The sequence below is a fragment of the Rhinatrema bivittatum genome, chromosome 4, assembly GCF_901001135.1.
Source record: "Rhinatrema bivittatum chromosome 4, aRhiBiv1.1, whole genome shotgun sequence".
Lineage (NCBI taxonomy): Eukaryota > Metazoa > Chordata > Amphibia > Gymnophiona > Rhinatrematidae > Rhinatrema > Rhinatrema bivittatum.
The window spans coordinates 285365611-285385938 of NC_042618.1; the positions used below are offsets into that span (position 1 = coordinate 285365611).

The 20328-nt window shown below is 45.1% G+C and overlaps 1 protein-coding gene across 1 annotated transcript in view; it reads left to right on the top strand.

Annotated features, from left to right (window-relative positions):
* Positions 1-20328, top strand: part of RASSF8 (Ras association domain family member 8) — a 436900-nt gene that overhangs the window by 122308 nt on the left and 294264 nt on the right. The window contains 1 exon segment of the mRNA XM_029600163.1: positions 7768-7871. The gene's annotated coding sequence lies outside the window, so the exon portion shown is untranslated.

A 20328-nucleotide genomic window follows, 5' to 3' on the forward strand; every position in this document is an offset into this window, starting at 1 on the left:
TACCAATACATTTTCGGGCGGATTTTAAAAGCCCTGCTCGCGTAAATCCGCCCGGATTTACGCGAGCAGGGCCCTTGCACGCCGGCGCGCCTATTTTGCATAGGCTGCTGGCGCGCGCAGAGCCCCGGGATGCGCGTAAGTCCCGGGGTTTTTTTTAGGGGGCGTGTCGGGGTGCGGGGCCGAACGACGCGGCGTTTTGGGGGCGGCCCGGGGCGGCCCAGGGGCGTGGTTTCGGCCCGGGGCGTTCCGGGGGCGTGGCCGCGCCCTCCGAAACCGCCCCCGGGTCGGGTCTCGGTACGCCAGCAGCCTGCTGGCGCGCGTGGATTTACATCTCCCTCCGGGAGGCGTAAATCCATGGATAAAGGTAGGGGGGGATTAGATAGGGCCGGGGGGGGGGGTGTGGGTTAGGTAGGGGAAGGTGAGGGGAGGGCGAAAGAAAGTTCCCTCCGAGGCCGCTCCGATTTCGGAGCGGCCTCGGAGGGAACGGAGGTAGGCTGCGCGGCGCGGCGCGCGCCGGCTGCCCAAAATCGGCAGCCTTGCACGTGCCGATCCAGGATTTTATAAGATACGCGCGGCTACGCGTGTATCTTATAAAATCCAGCGTACCTTTGTTGGCGCCTGGTGCGCCAACAAAAGTACGCGATCGCGCTTTTTTAAAAAATCTACCCCTTTATGGATAGTTTTTGCTACATTGCAGTGATGGCTTTGATAGTGAGTAATGCCGCATATTTAAGTGGATGCAAAAATTTCTTTAGAGTAAACAAAAACTGGTTGCAAAGTTGCAAAATGAAAATGTTTTCCATCATTACTTTAAATGCAAATCTTAATTTGAGTTGCTGAAAACTCTGATATTTGAAACAGAAGGAGGTATGAATTTAAGAGCACAGTTATAAATTGAAAGCTTGAATGTGATTTTGCTCTTTTTAATACTGCATCCAGTGAAATCCTTGAATTCTCTTAAAAGGTAAATTTTCAACAGCTGCACATGTAAAAAATAGTACACAGGTAAAATATATATATGCGAGTATTAGCTATTTTAGAAACCACAACAGACTCACGTAAATCAGGTCTCCGAGTAAATTTGCACATGGAAAAAGGGGCAGGTCAGGAGCATTCTGAGGAGGGGCCACAATTTACGCATATAAATTGCTGTTTAAGAACCTCCAAAAGCGATGCATGTAAATCTGTTACTTGTGTATATTTACACCTACCATTTTGCTATATGAGTATGTATGCTATGTGAATTGTTTGGTAGGGTTAATTGAGGTGCATGTGATTATGTTGGCTGTATGATTTGTATATTGCTTTTATGTTAGTTGGGTGGGGGGTTCAATGTGGTATACTGCTTTATTTAATTAGATTTATTATATATATGAATATAAATAATTTTGAGGATTTGTTTCTGAGCTATTATTTAAATTGTGTAGCACAAATTCTCTTAGTGAAATATCAGAACATGCTCACAACCATTAGAGATACACTGCTGAAGTGGAGAGGATATCTAATATCTCTGATGGGAAGAATCAGCCTCTTCAAAATGGTATTACTACCAAAATGATTCTGTATGTTTCAGATGGTCCTCATTTCTTAACAAGATTCAATTTGTGAAACTAGAGCATCTCATATGCCAATAACACTGGCAGTTATGCTGACCTTGACTTACTTTCTCAGTGATCATGCGAAACTGGGGAAAAGGAAGCATGGCACTTCCCACATGCTCTGGCATGCTTGATGCGTCACATGGGTGACTGGCTGATGCAATCGAGTTATCACCAGTGTCGCTGGAAAGGGACTTGTTGGTACCCTTGGATCCCCGTTTTGTTTTACATGTGTCCCAGGCCTTTGTCCCAGCTCAGTTGTGTGGGAGCATACCGGTTTACACTGCTAATCAGAGCCTGGAGATGACTTAACACAGTGTTCTATTTAAATTATAAAATCTCTCACTTTCTACCTGTGGTGGGGAATAAGCTTTTTACATCAGGCCTATAGACAGGGCTGTTCATGGAGTGGTTTAACAAAAGGATACCAGATAACTCTTTCTTGTTAGATGAAACAAGAAATGTGATGTCTTTTGCAATTTTATCAATAAGTACTTTTATGCCTTTCTACAGGCACGACATTGTTTTGCCCCTGCCAATTCCTGAGCTGCGAAGTGAAACCAAGCATTGACGTTAGACTCAGATCTGTTGAGTCAAAGATATCTATGTACAATCTCTTATTTTTGTAAACTGTTTAAGAAACAAGAAAGCCCCCAATCTTATGAGAGTATAATAAGAGAATTGAAAAGGAATTGGGTGTTGAGCTGGACCTGGGGTCCCTATCTAAATGTTTTGGTAGAATTAGATCTTTAACATCCAACTGCAGGAGACCCAATTCAAATTTCTTACAAGATTTTATATTTCCAAAATGTGCCTACCTCCTGAAAATAACGCAAACTGCCATATGCATTAAAAGGTGAAATTAAAAAGCCTAGCCTATGCATAAATTAAGGGATGTATGAATAACATGGGCTTGCATGTGCTGAGCAGATTTTAAAAGGCGCTGAGATACACACATATCTCCCGCAGTGTGCACATTGCGAAGATTTTCACAAAGGTGCGGCACGTGGGCATGGTCTGGGCAGGGTATTTTGGAGTGTGAAGCTGAGATGCGCGCGTAAATACTTACTCAACCTAGTGTGCACTGAGGTCCCCTGCCGCATAACTTTACTTCTACTATGGATGAGCAGATCTGTGGGGTTTTAAGTCGGGGCTAACTGGGGGGAGTGAAGGCTATATTAAACCAGGGGGTTTGGAGTACCTATCTCTTAACTGGATGAACTGTAGATGAATTGGTAAAACTGGGAATAGTGTCAGTGGGTGCCCCTTTTAAAATCCCCCAACTCGAACGGTTGAAGTGGGATGTGTGCACTCATTTAAAATTTGGTGCACATGTGTTCATGGCCAGGCTGTTTTATAACATGCATGCTAGGGATGTGCAGAAGGAAAAATTTCGTTTCGATTCGGTTTTCGTTTCGCAGGGACCCAAATTCATTGCATTAGTATCATAGGGGGGAAAACCAATTCGTTGATTAGTTTTATTCATTGTCCCATTAAAGACAATGGGGGAAGTATTTGCAGCCTATTTTTGGCTGCAGAATTGGGGTTTTCTTATCAATTCTGATGAAATTTCTGGGGAGCAATCATCAGAATGAGAACAGAGCTCCAAGGTACTTATACTATGGCAAAGTGGCACCAAAGTAGCATGAATAGCCTAAGGCTCTGTAGAGGGGCAAAGGCGTACCAGGAGTGGCAAGAGTGCTTTAACAGAGGTGCAAAGCAGCAGTGAGAGTGTCACAGTTTCCTAACTGCTCAATTATCTTGCTCTAACTCTCAATTATCTTGCTCTAATTCTTCTTCCCAGTTATATAAACCTTGTTGTAATGTAACTTTATGACCTCTTTGAACTTGTTAATGTTTCGTTTCTGCATTTCACACCCCCCTTGTTATATGTAAACCAGCATGATGTGATTTCTAATCACGAATGCCGGTATAGAAAAACTCTAAATAAATAAATAAATAAATAATACACCATAGCTTCAAAAGAGAGCACTGATTACAGTTGCATGAACCCTCAAAAGCAGCACGACAGGCAAAGTGGCAAGACAAGTGGCATCAACATCCTACAGCACAATGAAGGAGGAACATAGCAAGCAGAAAGTGTGTCAGAAAAAAACCACAAGGCACCGATAAAGGGAAAAAGCAGCAGAAAGACTAGCACCAACACACTGAGGAACCATGATAGTGACAAGAATACCACAAGGAGTAAAGTGAATCGTCTGGTGTATGGCAGCAAGGCAGAGTGGCAGAAATTTGATAGGGGCAAGACAGGCTGGCAGAGCAGAGGTAGTCATGTCCCTGTGGTTTTGATAGGGGCAAGACAGGTCGCTGTGGTTTTGATAGGGGAAAGACAAGACGAGGCTCAGCCCGCGGATGGTGTTAGGCCGGTAGTAGTGGCCTCCTGCGTGCCAGGACCAGGTCTTCTCGGAGTTGGGTTATTTGGGAATGCAGTCGAAAGTGGCTAAATACCGGCATGAGACCGATAGTCAACAAGTAGTTCAATAAAAAAAAAAAAAAGTGCAGTAAAAAAAAGCCTGGCTGCCTGGCAGGCACAGCAGAAAAAAAGAACAAATATCTTTTTCAGCAATAGAAAATTAATTGTAGCAAACTAGCAATAGCAATTGAATAAAGATTTGAGACACTCTGAGAGAGCTCAAACAGCAAACAAGCTTCTCAGATAGAACCCAAGAAGAGGGGAGCAGAGTGAAGGGGGACGGCGCCCCCTGCATATGTTGTGATTCTGCCTCATGGGCAGCCTCTTACCTTCTCTCTGCTTGCCCCGTGGCAGGAGCCACTCCTCAGTCTGCCCTCTGCGGCTGAGAGCTGCCAACAACACTGGGCCTGTTCCTCGGCCCCGCCCTGCTCTTTGGCATTAGCAGTATGACCGCTGGCCATGGTCCTGCACAACTTCCTGCTTTCTGTTCCTAAGGCGCAGACCGTGCCTCTTCACAAGATTTAAAGGGCCCGCGGCCGGATATGCCCCGGCCTCACCTGATGACTGTTTCCTGTCTCAGCCCTATAAGAGGGCTTCACCTTCAGTCCTGCCTTGCCTTGCAGTGGAGTTACTTGTTCCTGGAAGTCAGGTCTTCGTTCTTTGTTGGAGCTCCATGTCTCGTCTGCTTCCTGATGTTCCATAACTTCATGTCCTGAGGTTTCTAGTCCAGGCTTCCTGATGTTCCACTTCCTGATGTTTCTGAGGTTCCGTCCTCCTAACCTTCCAGCTTCTCTGGTTCTCCAGGTGACATCTTGCCTCGTCATTGGAGTCTCGTCTCAGTTGGATTCCCTTCCTGTGCTTGTCCTGCTCTCTGCATGGACCGTGTCCAGCCTCTTTAGGTTGTGTAGGGCGCGCAGTAGGACAGGGTGGTCTGTGACCAGCCCATTGGGTCCGCACGTGTAGGTGGGCTGTGTAGGGCGGCCTGAGAGACGGTGCCAATGTCTGAACCTTCCCATCTCCTCGTCTCGTCCACTCTTCCAAGTTCCTCGTCTCGTCTAGAGTCTACCAAGAACCTCATCCACATCCAGAGTCTTCTCGTCCATGTCTTGAGTCTTTGGTGTCACAAGGCCTCCATCTGCCCTCATCCTCAGTCCAGCCTGCAGCTTCTTGCTGATACCTAGTGGCAGGTCCGAAAGGGCTGGGAACGGTCGGAGGACTGTTCAGTAACCAACATAATTTTGTTGGCTTCCAGAAGCATGCTGGTCCAGCAGAGGGTCAGACTGTCTTTGCCCATGCTGGAACACGCCTCGCCAACCCTCGGTGCTGTCTTGGATTCGTCTGGGGTCATGCCGAGGTCCAAGGGCACACATTCCCCTTAAGATGGGACCATTCTCCTAGTGTTCCCGAAACACAACAGCATGTGGCGCGACTGTCAACCAGGGCGTACTGTCCGCCCGACCCGTCTTGAAACATGGACCAAGGAGTCTAACACGTGTGCTAGGACCTGAAACATGATGAACTATGCCTGGGTGGGGTGGAGCTGCTGCGGGTGCAGATCTTGGTGGTAGTAGCAAATATTCAAACAAGATCCCCGGGGAGAGTTCCTTTTCCTTTGTGCAGGAAAGGGCTCCCTAAAATGGGTTTGCCCCTAGAGTGTGGTGGTTCCATTGGCATCTAGTCAGCTCTCGCTGATCTTTTAAAATCTGGGTGACATAGCAGATATACAAACAAGAATTTTGAAGGCAGAGGAGGTTTCCATGTGAACAGCAGTTCAACATGGGTCAGCGGGTGTTAAGAGATAGGCGACACCCGGGGAGAGTTCCCTTTCCTTTGCGCATGAAAGGGCTCCCTGGAATGGGTTTGGCCCAGAGTGGGGCCCGAGCCTTCAAAGTGTGGCGAAGTGGAGGAGGTTTCCATATGAACGGCGGTTCTGGTTCAACATGTGTCAGTGGTTACTAAGAAATAGGCTACACCCGGGGAGAGTTCCCTTTTTCTTTGTGCTGGTATGTTGTGGTTTGATCTGTCACTTGTACCTGAACTGGTTCACTGTCAGAAAAAAATGGCATCTTTTTCATTTGTGAAAGATAATTCAACAGAAGATGCTTTTAGAGCAATAGAGACTGCCATTTGTGAAGCAAGAACTGAGCTGGAGATTATTTGTGAATACCCAGAAGCTATTAACTGTACTTATTCACTTCAGCTGATGACAAAGGAACTTGAAGAGCTCTCATAAATAAGAAAACTGCTACTCAAATCCAAATCTACAATATCAACCTATGTTGACTTTGTAGCCTACACAGTGCCTCTGTAAACTATGGGAACACAGAGGATGAACTAGAGTACAACTAGCACCAGTTTTCTATATTACTAGAAACATTAATGTATGAGTGCAAATGTGCTCAAATAGAGCACATTTGTATGAGTGCAAATGTATGAGATAGAGCTCTAACATTTTTGAAGTGCTGAGAAAATAGAGCGCAGGCAATAGTCAGGGCCTGAACATCAGGCACTGATGACTTGTCCGTAGCCTGATGGTGCACTAGTGTGCCATGGCATACACTGATTGGGAAACACTGCCTTAAACCCCACATGACCTCTGGTTTTCTTTTCACTTTCTCGTCACTAAAGATTTTTCTGTACTTGAGCATCTGGCAATAACTTAAAGATGCCCAATAAGTTCTCTTTTTGTAGGAACTAACATCTTCCAATGGATCGCCCAATAGCACAACACAGGATTGATGGGAATTACATTCCTAGTGATTTTTTGATCACTTCAGCCACTTCTTTCCAAACCTCCTGAATTGAAATATTAGGTTTATTTATCCAGATTTTGTTTCATTGTGCAACTGATAGCTAGAAGTTGTGCTTCCCAGATGGATTCAAGATTAGAAGGATAAGCGTCAAGAGTTTGGAAGTATCCTCTATAATACAGAAATGAAATGCATCTTTTAGTTGATGATCTGACCTCCGACAAGAGACTTGCCCAATCTCCTTTAAGAAAAAAACTTAAAACTTGGTTATTCAAGCTTGCCTTTCCAGAACCATCTTGTTAGCTTAAAGCCTTCTCTACATATCTTACTACACTTCTCTGTTTATTTCTCTCCCTTATATTGTTTGATCTGTTATTAGTCTTAGTCTTTCTCATTTATTCAGGTTCCCTCTGAAGAGACCTTCAGTCAATTTTTTGACTTTTCCTTTTATTTTATTATTTTGATTTATTTATTTTATTTTATTTTAATTTTAATTTTATTATTTTAATTTTAATTTTATTGTATTTTATTGTATTTTATTGTATTTTATTTTATGTTATTTCATTCCATTTATTTCTTCTGCTATTCTCCACTCCTTTTCTACATATCTTCTTAGTTCCTTCTCCCTAATCTTAGCCTAGTACAAGCACAACAATCTTTGAATTTTTCATTTATTGGACTCTTATCACTTATGACCATCATTACTATGTAATCCAATTCTTATTCTACCTTGATTTCTATGTAATTTAAATTGTATATTTAGTTTTTCTTCTCTTTGACTTTTACTTAAAGTTGCTTAAATGTTTATATGTTTATTGTTCCATGTAAGGCCTTATGGCAAGTTTTTGTTCTTTGTAAACTGGTTTGATTTGCATCTAATGTAGGAAGATCGGTATAAAAAAACCCAAAAAAATAAATAAATAAATAAATGATCTATTCTGGACTACGTTTTTCAATTAATGTTGTATATGTTCTTTTATTTCAGGTGGGTTGAGGTTCCAGATTTTTTGCTTTGCTGGATTTGGGAGCATTCATTCCATGAAATTGTGCACCTACACAGCATTATCTCACTACTAAAAGAAATCCAAGGTAACCAGGGTTTATGTCTAATTTGTTTTCTGTTTATATTTAAATGTCATTGCTGTTGTGAGAGACTTTATAAACTAGGCTAACAGAAGATACAGCATCCATAGTTTTTGATAACCTGGTAACTCACTGTTGGAGGAAAAAGTCATGACTGGGTTCTGAAAGTTCTTTACTATCCAGGAGAAGAAAACAATATATCTTTCATCAGCTCATTTAATATTATACTTTTGTACCTGTGGCTTTTTTTCAAATATTTATTTCAGTTTTGTTAACTGGGAGGTCTATAATCAGTCATTGTCTGGATAGCAAAGTAAGCTGATAAACTTAGCTAACTTTGGATATATATATTCAGTAGTGTAGCCGCTATCTTTATCCGGTTAACTTTAGGACAGCTCTTTGGCCCAATCAGATTTAACGGGCAAAGAGTGTAATTTATCAAATCATGTTAGGGCGTTATGGCCCTAATGCCTGCGATAACTACCGCATTGCAAATTGCATTTGCAAATTTTTTATTTGTATTCAAGTGGGAGGAGTTTTGGAGAGTAAATGGAAATGAGGGTCAGTGTGGCATGCAGTAGAGTGATGCAGAGAGAGAGAAAACGCCTCTATGGCGGCTTATATTTGAACTTTTTATACCACTGTAAGAGGGGGCATTATGAACTAGGGGTGAGGTTTGTAGGGTGAGTTGGGTTTTGGGGTGCAGATTTACATGCACAGTCATACATACAAATAGCACAGTTAAGTGCTGTTTGTACGTATGACTGTGCATATCCCAAAACCCAACTCACCCCACAAACCTCACCCCGAGTTACTAGTGCCCCCTCTTACAGTGGTATAAACAGTTAACTTTTTTGTAAGCCCCTACAGAGGCTCTCTCTCTCTCTAGCCAGCAGCCCCAAATACCAATTGTGATAAAAGCTTATCTGCTCACTAACATAGGGGGTTATTTTCTAACCCTATTGCACGCGAAAAGTCCCTTTTCGTGTGTGATAGCTAGATCGGGGCGGAGTCCGGGCGGACGCTGTGGAACCTTCACTGGAGGCGATAAGGTAAGACCCCTTATCGCTGCCAGTAGCGTGCCCAATAGCACCACCTTTTACGATGGCGCTATTGGGTGCGAAAGCAGGCAGCGATAACACCGCGGTGGTGCGATCTCTGCCAGCTTTCGCAAGCCCGCGCCCCGCTTCGCCCCCAGCCACTGCGCGATTCAGGAAGGCGTGCGAAGAAAGAAAATCCAGCCCATAGTATATAATGGACTTCTCAGCTTGTGATGTGAAAATAATGTGGGAGTGATAAATTTAACATGTGTTATGGTAAAAAACCTATGTGATGTGGTACCAGGAAAATTAGGCTAAACATGCCCCTTTTTTATCACTGGTGCTATTTTTGCTATATTTATAGAAAAGTGATGAATCTAGGCCATTTGGGCTAGTTTGGGGGCAGTTTTACATGCACAGTCATACATACGAACAGCACAGTTACCATCAGTGAGGATTTAATGTGATTTGGAGTGATGAAAGGTGAAAGAAGAGTAGGTTTGTACCATGTTCTCTCTACCTAACTTGATGCAGAGTCAAGTTAGGTAGAGAGAACATGGTACAAACCTACTCTTCTTTCACCTTTCATCACTCCGAATCACATTAAATCCTCACTGATGGTAACTGTGCTGTTCGTATGTATGACTGTGCATGTAAAACTGCCCCCCAAAACCCAATTCACCCCACAGACCTCACCCAGAGTTCATATGCCCCCTCTTATAGTGGTATAAAAAGTTCAATTTTAACTGAGCCTCCACAGAGGTGCTCTCACACTCTCTCTCTCTCTCTCTCTTTCAACCTCTATAAAAATGTTTTCGGCCGGTAATGCACAGCTAACGCAGGCACAATGCACAGGAAAAAGGTGTAGTCATTTCCGGCGTTAAAACCTTTGTTGCTGTGCTTTTCTTTATCGCATGCCATCCTAACTGACCCTCATTTCCATTTACTGCTCCCACTTGAATACAGATGAAAAATTGGTATATACAATTTGCGATGCAGTATTTATTGCAATTTGATAAATGACCCTCTTAGCCAGCCAAATTCTAGCTAGCTAACTTATTAGCCAGCTAGCATTTTTAGCTGGATAAGTCCCTACATCTTCATTTAGCTGGAAAACTTCTGAATTATCCAGTTAAATGTTTCTGAATATGAACCTCCAATTTTTTTAAACTTGGTTTTTTTTACAACGGTGCATTTTATTTATTTATTTTATTTATTTAAAACTTTTTTATACCAACATTCATTTGCATATCTCATTGGTTTATATATAACGGGGATTAATACAACAAATTGGAAAGTGAAAAATAAGTTACATTAAACAGGGAGGCGAAGGAACAAGATGGGAATGTAGTAGAAGAATAAAGGGTCCAATGGGAGAGTTGGATAGGTTAATAAAATGAAAGAAAAATAAAAATAAAATGAAATGAGAATGGAGTAACTATTTACAAGCTTCTGTGTTGAGGCTCTAGTTCAGGGTGTAAACTAAGAGCGACAATAGATAAGTGTCTGTGGATTTTATGCATTTTATTGGCATTATCATTCATTAGTACATGCAAAGACATAAATATAAAATGCTTGACAAATAAGGAAAATGGAGAAGTGTGTGTATGTTTGTATTTATCTATTTATCTATATAGATATGTAGATATGCATGGATATTTAACTAGATACATATATATTCTGTATTGAAAAGGTCGCAGACCTTATAAAATCCAGCGGTAATGGGTGACGGGGTGGCGAAGCAGGGGGCGGGCCTGCGAAAACCGCGGTGCAATCGCTGCCGGCTTTCGCGCCGAATAACTACACCATAAAAGGTGCAGTTATTTTGCGCGAAACTGGCGGTGACAAGGAATCTTACCTTTCGCTGTCAGCGAAGTCGTCGTGGAGTCCGCCCTGAGGCCGCCCCAACTTCTCCCCTTCCGGTGCGGACTCCCCCCTGATTTAGCTATCGCACGCGAAAAGTCCCTTTTTGCGTGCGAAAGCTTTCGAAAATGGCCCCCTTAGTCTACTCTGGACTTGATGTAAAGGCTATTTTTTTAATATACTTCCTGGCCTCTGAAGAAGGCGCATGAAACGCGAGTCATGTTAGGCTGGATTCAGTTAATTGTGATGTTCAGCAATTTTCAAGCGAATCCCCAAGTCAAAAAAAGTTATTTTGCATGTATCACATTAAATGTTGTGTTTTATACTTGCACAAAAAAGCATAAAAATAATTCTAAAAAAACGGAGAAGTGGTTATTTTGAGACCCATGATTAAATTTCCATAGCAGGTGAGCCCAGATAGTGACTTTTCAAGCAAAAGATATGATGCTATATTTATGAAGATCTCTCACATTTTCCCACTTTATTAGCTATTGATGGTTATTTCTTGGGTTTATACATTGTTATCGCCATCACTGGGTTCTTGTTCTTAAACGTTCTTCCTGCCAACAGAATTACCAAATTAATTTCCACAGGGACTCCTTCAAAGTCAGCAGATATAAGCCTGGAACATGCTGAAGATGTAGGGTCATATGGCATCAACAGTTCACATTATCGCCATAGCACATCTCCATGTGAGCCAAGCTCAATGAACCCTGAAATCCCAGTGGAATCAAGCCACTCAGGGAATACATATGTGTCATGAGATAGCTCAGAGCCTCCCTGTCTTGGTGGCTCTCCCATGCCAGTCTAACCAGGAAACTGCCCTCCCAAAATTATCCTCAACAGATTCATACTGACAATATATACCCTAGCTGAGTTCCTGTTATTACATTTACTAAGTGTTTTGAAATCATCTTTTGACCTGGCAGTTATTTCTGAGTCTCTAGTTCAGTTGGATCCAACTTTTACTGAATTAGCCTTCATTTATAACTACTGGGGATTTTCTCTACTTTATAATTCCATCCCTTTCTATCTAGCCCATCTTTCACAGGCTATGGACAGCAATAGTCCTTCCACAGCCCAGTATACATGCTCCTGCTGTCTGGTCACTAGGTGTTGCTATTATGCAGGACCTGAGGTACCGTTCCCCTCTAGTGAATATTGATGCTGCTTTTGCAGTTTCCCCAGCCAGCATGGGTAGCAGAGTGATGGCCAGAAATTGAATACAGTTCCTCTACCTGGCAGAGTGTACGATATAACAACATAACTTGCCCCTGAACCAGTAGGCTAACCCTATTTTAACCTCATTTTCATACTCAGATTACATTACACCTGCTTCAGACTTTCTCACAACTTTTCTTTCATTCTGTAATTAATCATTTACACTTCCTTTTACAAATGTGCATTATGCATGAATGCATGAAAATTCATGTTATTTATAGCAGGCACCATTATTTCCAATGGGACCTAAATGCACATTTTCTGTGTTCAAATGGTAACTCATCTTTGTGAATGAGGGTGTTAGTGATGTAATCATATGAAAGTTTTGTGTAATAAACATGATTAAACAAAAGTGCCACACAGAATTACTCTTTTAAAAAATACAAAGACTGGGGAGGTACTCCATGAAGTTAGTAAGTAGCACACTCAAAACAAATTAGAAAACATTTTTTTTTTTCACTCGATGCACAATTAAGCTTTGGAATTCATTACCAGAGAATGTGATTAATATAGTTAGCATAAATAGGTTTTCAAAAAGGTTTGTACAAGTTCCTGGAGGAGAAGTCAATAAATTATTATCCAAGTAGACTTGGGGAATAGCCACTACCCATGCTGCTATCATGCATATATGATCTACTTACTGTTTGGGATCCTGCCAGGTACTTGGGACTTGGATCGACCATTGTTGGAAACAGGATACTGTGCTTCATGGACCCTTGGTCTGACCCAGTATGACAAATTTTATGTTCCTATGTTCTTAATGCAGCCTATTTTTAAAAACACACACATGTATGTTAAAAAAAAAATACTCCTGTCAGGACACCCTTGGATCTCTTCACATGTATTGTGAATCAGACACTAAACACAAAGGTGCCGATATTCAAAGAAAGTTGAGTGCCTGACCTAGGCACCTCAGTTTTAGACACCTAAAGTTAGAAGAATTTTCAGTTAAACTTAGGATCCTATGTTTTAGACTGAGAATTAAACTAACTTTAGGAGTCAAAACAATTTTCTAAATTTAGGCCTATATTTTGGTAATTAATTTAGTGTCTACCACTGCAAATCAGCATTAGTTATCTAAATTACTTCCATTGACATAACCCTGTCCACTTTTAGGTATCTAAGTTTAGGAGCCTAGTAAAAATAGGCACTGGAAAATAGGCACTGTGCTCAGCAAGAGGAGACCTTCATTTAGGAAGATCTAGGCCTTAAGTTAGATGCTAAAAATCATGATTGCTTTATAATGCACTAGTTCTGCTGTAGTAAATGTGAGCAGGCACTGTGCCAAAATTATGCTTTTCTGGGAAATACAGCTTCTTGAAAATATTATACTTGTATGTTTTATGCAGTAATATATAAAAGAGCAAATGAAAATCTAAGAACAGAAGACGTACCATGCTGGGTCAGACCAAGGTTCATTGAGCCCAGCATTCTGTCTCAAACGATGGCCAGTCCTGTTCACAAGTACCCATCAGATCCCCAATAGTTGATTTCTTGTATCTCGCTTTCCCAAGTCTACCTGGTTAATAACTGGTAATGGACTTTTCCGTCAGGAACATGTCCAGTCCTCTTTTGAACTCTACTATGTTAGTTACCTTGACCACACCTCCTGTTGACAATAGATTCTATAGCTTAATTATGAGCTGAGTGTAAAAAAGACTTCCTACAATTTGTTTTAAATCTGCCAGTTGCTAGCTTCATGGAATGACCCTTAGGGCCTCATTTCCCAAAGCTATCGCAGGCTTGCGCTAACAGCGCAAGCCTGCGATAGCTAGCGAAAGTAGCGCAGGTCTGCGCTACTGAAATCGGGGCGGAGTCGGCCCCGGAAGAGGAGGAGTCGGGGGCGTCCCCGGGGTCGACTTCGCGAGGACAGCGCGCCATGCGAAAAGGTAAGGCCCTTTTCGCTCTCTATTTCGCGCCCAATAACTACACCTTCTATGGTGTAGTTATTGGGCGCGATGCCGGCAGCGATCGCACCGCAGCGGTGCGATCGCTGCCGGACCGCCCCCCCGCTTCGGCCCCCGCCCCCCCCGCTTCGGCCCCCGCCCCCTCGTTAGCGCGATTTTCTAAAGTATCGCAGGCCTGCGATACTTTAGAAAATGAGGCCCTTAGTCCTAATGCTGTTTGAAAAAATAAACTGTTCTCTATTTATCCCTACCATCTCATTCTTGAGTTTATAAATCTCAACTTTATCCCCTCTCATTTGTCTCTTTTCAAAGCTAAAGAGCCCTAATCTGTTTAGCCTTTCTCCATAAAGGAGCTTTTCCATCCCCTTTATCATTTTTGTCGCCCTTCTCTGTACCTTTTCTATGTCCACTATATTTTTTTTTAGATGGAGTAACCAGATCTGCCCATATGCTCAAGGTGTGGTCACACATAGATCTATACAAAGGTATTATGTTATTCTCACAGGACAAGCAGGATGGTTGTCCTCACAAATGGGTGACATCGAGGATGGAGCCCACCACGGAAAACTTCTGTCAAAGTTTAAACAGAACTTTGACTGGCCCCTACTGGGCATGCCCAGCAAGGCACTGACCCTGCAGCCAGCAGGGGTCTCCCTTCAGTCTTCTTTTTTCCGCGCAGCAGTTGCCACGCGGTGAAAGGAGCTCTCTTACCACGTTCCTGACAGGAATTCGGTATTTTTCTATCCGAAGAAAATTTGCCCCTCAGGGGTCTCCCTTCGACAAATTTTTGTCACTTTCGCGGAAACCGGTAAGTTTTTTCCCTTTTTTAATCGGCGGCCGTCGATTTTGGCCCTTGAGGCCTGTGGGAACTTACTGAGCCCGCGCCTAAATTTGGCCTTAAGCCATGGCGACGGGGTTCCGTCGATGTCCGGATTGTACCCGGACTATGTCCATCACTGACCCCCATAGGGTTTGTGTTTTATGTTTGGGTAGTGAGCATGATGTCCTGACTTGCACCAAATGTGCCTTAATGACACCTAAGGGTCGCAAGGCCAGGATGGAGAAGATGGGGCTCCTCTTCCATGCACCCACCCCAACGCCATCGATAGCATCGACGTCATCGGAACCGGCACCGTCGAAGTTGCACCACCATCGCCAACCCGCCGGTGACCGTCCACCATCGATGACTTCTCGGCCGTCGACTCCTGTCCCCTCCCCGGATGACCGAGGAGATCGGAAGGATAAGCATCGCCATCGACGGCACAAGTCTCGGCCCGTCGAGGATCTGCAACCATCGACCTCTGAACAGGCCGAGCCACCGAAGAAAAAGCCTCGGTCGGACCTGGCACCGTCCACGTCTCGTTCGCAGGCACCGAGGAAACCCTCACCCTCCCGGGGTGCGGGGGCCGTGATCCCACCGGTTACGGTGGTCCCTCCGGCCCTGCCTCAGCCTCCCTCTCCCGTCGAGCCGGGTATGCTTACCCCTGGTCTCCGGGCAGAACTGGACCGGCTGGTCCAGGAGGCCATCGAGAATGCGATGCGAAGATTCCAGCCTCCACCGGCACCGCCTCCGGCACCGATTCCGGCACCGCCTCAGGCACCGACCTCAGCACCGACTCTGCCACCGAGGATGGAACCGACCACCGAGCCTATAGTGGAAGCGTTGGCACCGATACTAAATCGTATGGAGGCACTTATGCGCGCCCTTCCATCGGTGATTTCATTAGCACCGACTACACCATCATCTCCGGAAGGACATTCATCGACAGGAGAAACACCGTTCCGGATTCCTCCGTCCGGTGTCGTTCCATCGGTGCCTTCACATACCTTTCCACCGATTTATCCTTCGGCTCCATCGATTCCAAGATCGGCACCGATTCCATCGGTGGCCCCGAAGCCCTCGATGCCGTTCACTGTTCCGCTTGCAGCACCGGTTCCATCGATGCCTTTGGATCCTCTACCAGGTCCTTCAGGACAGCAAACCTTACATGATCCTTATGATACCTGGGGTGATGATTCATCTTCAGATACAGATTTACCATCCCCACCATCTCCTACAGAGAGTAGAAAACGATCTCCTCCTGAAGATCTCTCCTTTATAAATTTTGTAAAGGAGATGTCAGAAGTTGTGCCTTTTCAGCTGCAATCTGAGACCGATGACAGGCACCAAATGATGGAGCTGCTCCAATTTCTGGATGCCCCCAAGATCATCGCTTCCATCCCCATTCACCAAGTATTTCTGGATCTTTTAAAGAAAAACTGGGAATCACCTTCATCTGTGTCACCAGTCAATAAAAAAGCTGACTCAACCTACCTCGTTCAGTCAGCACCAGGATTTCAGAAGTCTCAACTGGATCATCGCTCTGTTGTAGTTGAGTCTGCGCAAAAGAAAGCCAAGCGTTTAAAGCCACACTCTTCCACTCCCCCTATCAAGGACAACCAATTTCTTGATAGTGTGGGAAGGAAAGTGTATCATGGGGCTATGTTGATATCTCGTATAGCTTCATACCAACTTTATATGACTCAGTACAACAGAGCTATCCTTAAACAAATGCAGGACTACGCTGACACCTTACCGGACCAATACCAGCCACAGCTTCAAGCCCTCCTTCACAAAGGATTTGAAGCTGGGAAGCACGAGATCCGAACGGCCTACGATATCTTCGATGCTTCCACGAAAGTCTCAGCTACTGCCATCTCAGCCAGACGTTGGGCTTGGTTAAAATCATCCAACCTTCGCCCAGAGGTTCAGGATCGTCTAGCCGATTTACCCTGCTTAGGGGATAATCTGTTCGGAGAACAGATTCAACAAATTGTGGCGGAATTGAAGGATCACCACGAGACGTTGAAACAACTTTCGTCTGTTCCATCTGAGGTATCCTCCAAACCACCACCTAAGAAGGACTCCAAAAAGTCATTCTTTCGGCCACGTCGTTATTACCCTCCGTCGACTAGGCCTCGTCCGGCTCGATCCTCCACCAGACCTCAGCCACGCCAACCTCGGAAACAAAGACCTGCTGTAGCCCCACCCCCCGGGCCTGCGGCAGGCCTTTGACTTCCCGACTCGGAGCACATGCCATATCCCACTCCCCCACATCCCTGTAGGGGGTCGTCTGTGCCACTTTCTACAGCATTGGATACGGATTACCTCAGACCAGTGGGTGCTGGCGATTATCGCACAGGGTTACCACCTCAATTTCATAACTCTTCCGGCAGACTCCCCGCCGCTTCAAGCGTGGAGTCTATCCAGCCATTTGGCTCAATTACAACAGGAAGTATCTCTTCTTCTGCAATCAAATGCTATAGAACTCGTTCCTCCCTCTCAACGAGGCAAGGGATTCTATTCCAGATACTTCCTAATTCCAAAGAAATCAGGAGGGCTACGTCCAATTTTAGACCTTCGAGCCCTCAACAAGTACCTTCAAAAAGAAAAATTCAAGATGGTAACCCTGGGCACGTTACTCCCTCTGCTGCAGAAAGGGGATTGGCTATGCTCCCTCGACCTCAAGGAAGCTTATACCCATATTGCGATAACACAATCCCATCGCAAATATCTGCGGTTTCTCGTAGGCCGCGACCATTATCAATACCGAGTACTGCCTTTCGGTCTGGCATCTGCTCCACGGGTCTTCACCAAATGCCTCGTAGTTGTAGCAGCATTCCTCAGGAAGGAAGGTGTCCACGTATACCCCTATCTGGACGACTGGCTGATCAGGGCCTCCACCCCTCAGATTGCCCGGTCCTCCCTACAATTGACAATCAACACACTCCTTTCCTTAGGGTTTCTTGTCAATTACGAGAAATCTTGCTTCGTCCCATCTCAAACCTTATCTTTCATTGGGGCAGACTTGGACACCTTACAGGCAAAGGCCTACCTTCCGCTACAACGGGTCCAAACTCTCATGTCCCTAGCTCACCAGCTCCAGTCTCAAGACACTGCCACAGCTCGCCAATTCCTAGTTCTCCTAGGACACATGGCATCCTCGGTTCAAGTCACTCCCATGACCAGACTAGCCATGAGGGTAACACAATGGACTCTACGACAACAATGGATTCAAGCTTTTCAGCCTCTGTCCTCCATAATCACAGTCACACAAGCGCTGCGCCTATCCTTAACTTGGTGGACGACTCAGGTCAACCTCCTTCAGGGCTTACCCTTTCTTCCACCGGATCCGCAAGTTATCCTAACCACCGACGCTTCCCACATCGGTTGGGGGGCCCATGTGGACAATTTTCAAACCCAAGGGTTATGGTCCAACGAGGAAGCCGAACACCAGATCAATTTCCTGGAACTTCGAGCAATCCGCTATGCGCTCCGCACTTTCAAAGATCATCTCTTTCATCAGATAATCTTAATCCAGACGGACAACCAAGTGGCCATGTGGTACATAAACAAGCAGGGAGGCACAGGCTCCTTCCTTCTGTGTCAGGAAGCTGCGCAGATCTGGGCGGAAGCCCTCTCCCACTCTATGTACCTCAGGGCCACTTACCTGCCGGGAGTAGACAATGTATTGGCAGACCGGCTGAGCCGTGTCTTCCGACCGCACGAGTGGTCACTCGATCCTCTGATAGCGACCTCTCTGTTTCACAAGTGGGGTTCTCCCCGCATAGACCTCTTTGCGTCCCCTCAGAACCACAAAGTGGACGATTACTGCTCTCTCATTCGGAGCCAGAACTCTCGGCCGAGGGATGCATTCTCCCTCAAGTGGACAACCGGTCTGCTCTACGCATTCCCCCCACTTCCTCTTGTGTCAAAGACTCTCGTGAAGCTACGCCAGGACGGAGGAACCATGATCCTGATAGCACCTTACTGGCCACGCCAAGTATGGTTTCCAATACTCCAGGATCTCTCCATCCGCAGGCACATTCCTCTGGGAAAGGACCCGCATCTGCTCACTCAAAACGACGGATGCCTCCTCCATCCCAACCTCCAAGCCTTGTCCCTGACGGCATGGATGTTGAAAGGTTAGTCCTTCAGCCTTTCAACCTTTCAGATTCCGTTTCTCGAGTCCTGATAGCTTCACGAAAGCCTTCCACAAGAAAGTCTTACTCATACAAATGGAAAAGGTACACATCATGGTGCACTTCTCAGTCCCTTGATCCCCTTTCCTGTCCAATTTCCAAATTCTTGGACTATTTATGGCATCTCTCTGAATCAGGTCTTAAAACCTCTTCCATTAGGATGCATGTCAGTGCGGTAGCCGCCTTCCATAAAGGTGTACAGGGTGTCCCTATTTCAGTACAACCCCTAGTAACACGTTTTCTTAAAGGCTTGCTCCATCTGAAGCCACCCTTACGGCCTCCGGCCCCATCCTGGGACCTTAATCTGGTTCTTGGTCGTCTAATGAAACCTCCTTTCGAACCTCTGCACTCCTGTGAGTTAAAGTATCTCACATGGAAAGTGTTATTCCTTTTGGCTATCACTTCAGCTCGCAGGGTTAGTGAATTACAGGCCCTAGTTACCTATCCGCCTTACACTAAACTCCTGCAGGACCGGGCGGTACTCCGCACTCACCCTAAATTTTTACCTAAGGTAGTTTCTGAGTTTCATATCAATCAATCCATCATACTACCTATCTTTTTTCCCAGGCCCCACTCCAACTCTGGAGAACAGACCCTGCATACCCTAGACTGTAAACGAGCTCTAGCCTTTTACCTAGACCGTACAGTTTCTCACAGGAAGAGCACTCAATTATTCGTCTCTTTCCATCCTAACAAGTTAGGACAACCTGTGGGTAAGCAGGCTCTTTCCTCCTGGTTGGCGGACTGCATTTCTTTCTGCTATGAGCAGGCTGGCATTCCTTTCCAAGACCGTGTCAAAGCACACTCTGTGAGGGCCATGGCTACGTCAGTGGCACACCTTCGATCGGTGCCGCTTCCTGACATCTGCAGGGCTGCAACCTGGAGTTCTCTCCATACCTTTGCAGCCCACTATTGTTTGGACAAAGCTGGAAGACAGGACTCCATCTTCGGCCAATCTGTCTTGCGTAACCTTTTTCCAACCTGATGTACCAACACCCTTCCACCTTCCCGGTAGGGTGCGGATGCCCTTTCCCAAATTCCACCCCACTTGTACTGCCTGTTGCACGTCGTTGGGTGCATTTGGTGCAAGTCAGGACATCCTCAGCTCGGTACTCACCCATTTGTGAGGACAACCATCCTGCTTGTCCTGTGAGAAAGCAAATGTTGCTTACCTGATGTAACAGGTGTTCTCACAGGACAGCAGGATGTTAGTCCTCACGAAACCCGCCCGCCACCCCGCGGTGTTGGGTTCGTTTTGTTTTTACTTTCTAGGCACTGCCTGTAGCTTTGAAAATCAGACTGAAGGGAGACCCCTGCTGGCTGCAGGGTCAGTGCCTTGCTGGGCATGCCCAGTAGGGGCCAGTCAAAGTTCTGTTTAAACTTTGACAGAAGTTTTCCGTGGTGGGCTCC